Source organism: Chinchilla lanigera, unplaced genomic scaffold (assembly GCF_000276665.1).
Source record: "Chinchilla lanigera isolate Chin_1 unplaced genomic scaffold, ChiLan1.0 scaffold00142, whole genome shotgun sequence".
Classification (NCBI taxonomy): Eukaryota; Metazoa; Chordata; class Mammalia; order Rodentia; family Chinchillidae; genus Chinchilla; species Chinchilla lanigera.
This window is the reverse complement of record NW_004955543.1, coordinates 223,320-229,438: the sequence shown is the minus strand read 5'-3', so window position 1 is coordinate 229,438 and position 6,119 is coordinate 223,320.

Here is a 6,119-nt window from a genome sequence, read left to right as displayed (position 1 = left end):
ATTTCTTGAAATGCAATTTTAAGATGTTAGTGATATTCAATTTATCAGCCTTTTTTGTTTTGTGTTTAGACAGTGTCTCACTTTATAGTTCAGTCTAGTCTTGAACTCACTATTTAGCCCAGGCTGGCCTTGAATTTACATCAATCCTCCTGCCTCAGCCTCCAGAGTACTGGGATTACAGGTGTGCACCTTCATGCCCAGCCAACCATTTTCTTCGAGGGGTTTTTGGTGTCTTCTCAAAGATCTTTGTGTCTAACCCAAGGTTGCTGAGATTTTCTCCTGTGTTTTCTGCCAAACATTTTATAGCTAGGCCCGCAATTGGCCAGAGCTATACTCTAGCCCCTCAGTAAATTCTGAATTTGGGTAGCCTGAGGACGCTGGTTTTGTTCTTTTGCAAAATTGTTTTGTATAGTCTGGGTGCTTTGTGTCTCCTTGTCAATTTTTTTTTTCTTTTTGAGACAGGGTCTCGCTATACAGTTCAGGCTGGCCTTGAGCTCACTTTGTAGCCCAGGCTGATCTCAAACTTGCAAGGATCCTCCTGCCTCAGCCTCCCAAGTGCTGGGATTACAGGCATGTGCCACCATGCCTGGCTCCGTGTCAATTTCTTTCGCCAGCCAGGGGCTTGTGCCACTGAGCTATATCCCCAGTCACATGTCAATTTCTATCCCGAAGACTTCAAGGATTTTCTTGGAGACTTTTTTTGTTTTGTTTTTGGTCTTTTTGAGACTGGGTCTTGCTATGCAGTTCAGGCTGGACTTGAGCTCACTTTGTAGCCCAGGCTGGCCTCAAACTTGCAGCGATCCTCTTGCTTCAGCCTCCCAAGTGCTGGGATTACAGATGTGTGCCACCATGCTTGGCTTTTCGGGGACTTCATGGGGCCTGCAGATCTATTTAGGGAGAACAGTCCTTTAATAGTGTTGATTCTTTCCCATGGACAAGGAATCATGTCTACACTTGTTCTGATCATATTTAATTTCTCTCAGCAATGTTTTAAGCTTTTAGTGCACAAATGTTGTACTTCTTTTTTTCAAATGTAGTTTTTTTGTTAATTTCTTCAAAGTATTTTTTCTTTGGATACAATTGTGAATGTAATCATCATCGTTATCACTGGGGATTAAAACCAAGGCCTTCACACTCAGCTATACCCCCAGCTATTTTGTTTTATTTTATATTTTACTTTATTTTATTTTTGAGATAGGGCCTCACTTTGTAATTCAAGTGGCCTCAAATTCACGGGGACCCTCCTGCCTCAGCTTCCCAAGTGCTGGGATTACAGGGGTGCACCAGCATACCCAGATGCAATTGCTATCTTAATTTTACTTTTGGATTCTGTGTTGCTAGTATACAGAAACGCACTCAATTTTTTTATGTTAAACTTATGCCCTGGAACCTTGTTAAATTTATTTTTTAGTTCTAGTATATTTTTGAAGATTCTTTAGGTTAGGATTTAGAATTTTCTTTTTTTTTTTCTTGTTTTTTTCTGGTACTGGGAATGGAACTCATGACCTTGTGTTTGCCAGGCAGGCGCTGTGCTGCTGAGCTAAATCCCCAGCCCAAATTTAGAATTTTCTTTTCTTTCCTTTTGGTCTTTTTTGAGGCAGGGACTTGCTATGCAGTTCAGGCTGGCCTTGAGCTCACTTTGTAGCCCAGGCTGGCCTCAAACTCCCAATGATCCTCCTGCCCCAGGCTCCTGAGTGCTGGGATTAGAGGCATGTGCCACCACAAGGATTTAGAATTTTCTACATATAGGGTCATTTTATGTAATTCTTTTGAGACTCTGTCACAAAAAGACAAAAAAAAGATTTGAGTAGATATGTCACCAAAAGGATATAAGGATGCCAAATAAGCACATAAAAAGATGTTCAAGATGGATATAGTGGCACACACCTATCATCCCACCACTCTGGGAGGCTGAAGCAGGAGGAATTCAAGTTCTACCCCATCCTGGGGATGTTGCTCAGTTCAAAAGGCCTTGGGTTCAGTCCTCAGTACTGAAAGAAAAAAAAAGGTGAGGTGAGGTGAGGTGAGGTGCTGTACACCTGTAATCCCAGCTATCTAGAAAGCCGATGCAGGAGGATCGTGAGTTCAGGGTAAGCCAAGTCAATTTAAACAAACAATAAAAGATACTCAATATCATTAGCCATTAGGGAAATGCAGGTTGGGATTGATGTAGGAGATTAGGGCATGGAAGAGCTGGCTGGAGAAGCAAGTGTGACTTGTTAATAACAAGATCCTGGAACACCTGCGCAGAACACTGCCCAAAGCCCTACATGTGGATGTCTCTTGAGAATTCAAGCAAGTTTTCAGTAGGAGGGCCTAGACCTGACACCAGCCTGAGGCGTGGCATCACAGCACTGGCATTCAGGACCTGGATGTGGAAGTTCTCGCAGGTTTCCTGGAGATTTGGACAGCATAAAAGGACACATAGGCTGAGAAGCGTTTGCTATCCTGGCTTTTCCTCACCATAGCCCGCTCTGCTTTCTCCAGGGAGTTCTTTCATCTTTTCTTCCTCTTTTACTTGGCCCAAGCTTGCTCTGGAGAGCCAGTTTCTTATGCTTCACTTTTACTTTTTCAAATAAACTTTGTCACAGCTTTTTCCTTGTTTCCTTCATTCTTTGTTCAAGAGAAGGACCTGGAATCCAACTCTAAGAGAGGCAAACAACCCAGAACCCAGATTGGTGAGCCTCTCCTAGAAGGAGCTGCCCGAGAACACTTTGGCGTAGCCGGGAGATTCTGATCACAGAGATGCATCCATATCAATGACTGAAATAAATAGCACTGGTCAGGTCTGATGCTGGCCTCAAATTTTGGTGGCAATCCTCCTGCCTCAGCCTCCCAACTTAAAACTCTTTTTTAACTGATCCATCAAACATACAAACTTCATATATGAGTGGTTTACCTTGTGACATTTTTGTACATGCCCATTCCCTTTATTTTTCAATTTTTATTTATTTATTCTTTGGAGACAATGCCTCACTATCTAGTTCAGGCTGGTCTTGAACTCACTATGTAGCCCAGGCTAGCCTCAAATTTGTGGCAATCCTCCTGCCTCAGCCTCCCAAGTGCTGAGATTACAGGCATGTGTTAAGATGCCCAGCATATTTTCATTTCTTTATGGTGAAAATATTCAAAATCCTTTCTTCCATCATTTATGTATGTATGTATTTATGTTTTTGAGACAGGGTCTCTCTATGTAGTTGAGGTGGACTCTCCTGCCTCAGCCTCCGGAGTGCTGGGATTACACGTGTGCGCCACCACACCGAGCTCTTCTTCCAGCTTTTGAAAAAGCATAGCATTGTTACCTCTCCATACCCCACTGTGCAATAGCACCCCAGAACGTTTTCCTTACCTAATTACCACTTAGTGCCTGTTCATCGCCCTCTCGGTCTCTCCTTCCACCCTACTCTCCCTGGCCTCTGATGATCACCGTTCTACTTTTGACTTCTCCGAGACCATTTGGTCCTTGTGGAGGCGCTCGGGCTGGACCCGGGGCCTCACGGACACCAGGCAAGCACGCGACCCCTGAGCGACAGCCTAGGCCGGCCGCACACGGCTCCGCGAGCGGCCCCAGCTCCTCTTCAGAGCCGGGCTCTGTCGCTGCCGCACTGATCTGCCTTTGTGGCCGCGCTGTGCTGAGCCGCGGAGTGCTGTCCTCACTGGCTGCTGGACAGGGCCCTGGGCGGACTCACGCCACGCCGTCCTCTGCCCGAACGCTCGGTGCTCGCCCGCACACGCAGCGGGCTGCAGGGAGTGCCGGAGCCCCGCGCCTCTTCCACACGGCCACTTCCTTTCTGGAGACCGACACCTGGCAGCGGGGGCTGCATCCTGCGGGCATCACCTTTGAAATTCTCTCCTGGTCCTGATGATTGAAGCTAGGGGTGCTCTACTGCTACATCAGCAGCCCTTTTTATTTTTTACTTTGAGACAAGATCTGGCCAAGTGGCCCGGGCTGGCCTTGAACTTGCCATCACCCTCCCGCCTCATTTGAGTAGCAGAGCTGGGACTGTTACAGGTGTGTGCCACCACACCCAGCTTTGGTTTTAGTTTTAAAAATCACAGTACTGAGACAGAACCCAGGGCCTTCACATGGGACTATATTCCCACTCTTTTTTATTTTGAGACAAGTAGTCACTAATTTGCTAAACTGCCCAGTCTGGAGTCTAACTTGTGATCCTCCTGCCTCAGCCTCCCAGAGTGCTGGGACTACAAGAGTGTACCAGCATGCCCAGCTTATTTTTCATACTGTTTTCTAATATACTGGACTGAGTATGTCCCACCATCATTGTGTAATGGATCCATTTCCCCTACAGCCTCATCAGCACTTGTAAAAGTAGCATTGAGCTTAGGTCTCCATCGCTGCCCAGTGAATTTACAAGGCTGAGGACAAAATATCGTTCTCCTGAGACAAATGAGGATTCGATGATTACTACCCAGAGAACTGGTCTAAAAAAAAGGTACCATTATAGCCAGGTGTGGTGGCACACACCTGTAATCTGAGCACCTGGGAGGCTGAGGCAGGAGGATAGCTATGAGTTTGAGGCCAGCCTGAACTACACAGAGAGCCTGCCTCAAGCAAAATGAAACAAAACAAAAAAAATGCCAATATTGGTGTAGAATATGGGTATGGATGCACATTGACTTTCGGTGGCTGGAGTTACACCCTGATAATTTCACTGATGTTGATACTTCATTTGATCCACACAATTGCTTAAACATCAGAGCACATTGTAGAGTGTTGGTTTTTCTCATGGTGGCTGGGGGGACTTCCCAGCATCACCAGAGAGGGTCAGACTGTGTATTCCTGGCCCAGGGAAGATCAAAATGAAAACTTCAAGATCTGTCTCAAAATCAAGTGGGGTGGGGCTTGGGATGTAGCTCAGTGCAAAGGCCCTGGTTTCAATGCCCAGTACTGCAAAAATAAAAACAACAATTAAACATGAAGGTACAATGAGCCAGGTGTGGTGGCACACGCCTGTAATCCCAGCACTTGGGAGGCTGAGGCAGGAGGATCAAGAGCTCGAGGCCAGCCTGGGCTACATAGAGTTCAACGCCAACCTGAACTACATAGAGAGACTCTGTCTCAAAAAACAAAACAGAACAAAACAAAACACTGCAATACCAGGCATGGCAGCACATTCTTGGAATCCCAGCAACCAGGAGGCTGAGGCAGGAGGATTTTCATGTTCAAGGCTAGCCTACCACATAGTGAGACCCTGCCTCAATAAAACAAAAGGAGAGCTGGGTGTGGTGGCGCACGCCGGTAATCCCAGCACTCAGGAGGCTGAGGCCGGAGGATCATTGGGAGTTTGAGACCAGCTTGGACTACAAAGTGAGCTTAGGGCCAGTCTGAACTCCATAGCGATACCCTGTCTCAAAAAAGACCAAAAAAAAAGAAAAAAAAAAAAAAGGAGAGTTTTTGCTGAGTGCAATTGCATTTGTATCATTGTAAAGTTGAAAAACATTAAGCAAAACCATAGTAAGTTGGGAACAAAATGTATATATAAATAAACATTACCAGAAAAGATCACTGTATTTAACTAATTGTGGTGCTGTGGTGTGGAACCAAGGCCTCACACACGGGCAAGGGGGCTAACAAGGAGCTGTAGCTCCAGCCCCAGTAATTATATTTCTCTACTACTGAAAACAAACTAGAAATGCCTCATGTATTACAAATGTGTACTAATCAAAGAGAAAAGAAATTAAAGTGCCGCAAGTATTAACATGAGAGCCAAATGTTCTTCAAGCTTCTCCACAGAAACATGGAAAAAGCCCTCAGAGCTGGGGTGAGGGGCATACAATTGGGACCCCAGCACTCCGGAGGCTGAGGAAAGTGGATGCCAGTGGAATCCCTTGGGACTCCCAGTAGGTCAGTGTCTGCTCGCCTCCACTGTGGAGGAGGAAGACTGCTAAGTCCAAGGAGCCAGAACATCATCAAGACCGGATGTTTTGTCACCTCGAGCAGAGACAGCAGACACTTATGGGCGGGAGATGGACGACATGCTCCCAAGGGGATAATCAGATAAAAGTTATGGAAGACCCCAAAAACTCCACAAGAAGATCCTTGAATTAATCAACAAATTCAGCAGTGTAGCTGGATACAAAGTCAACACCCAGAAATC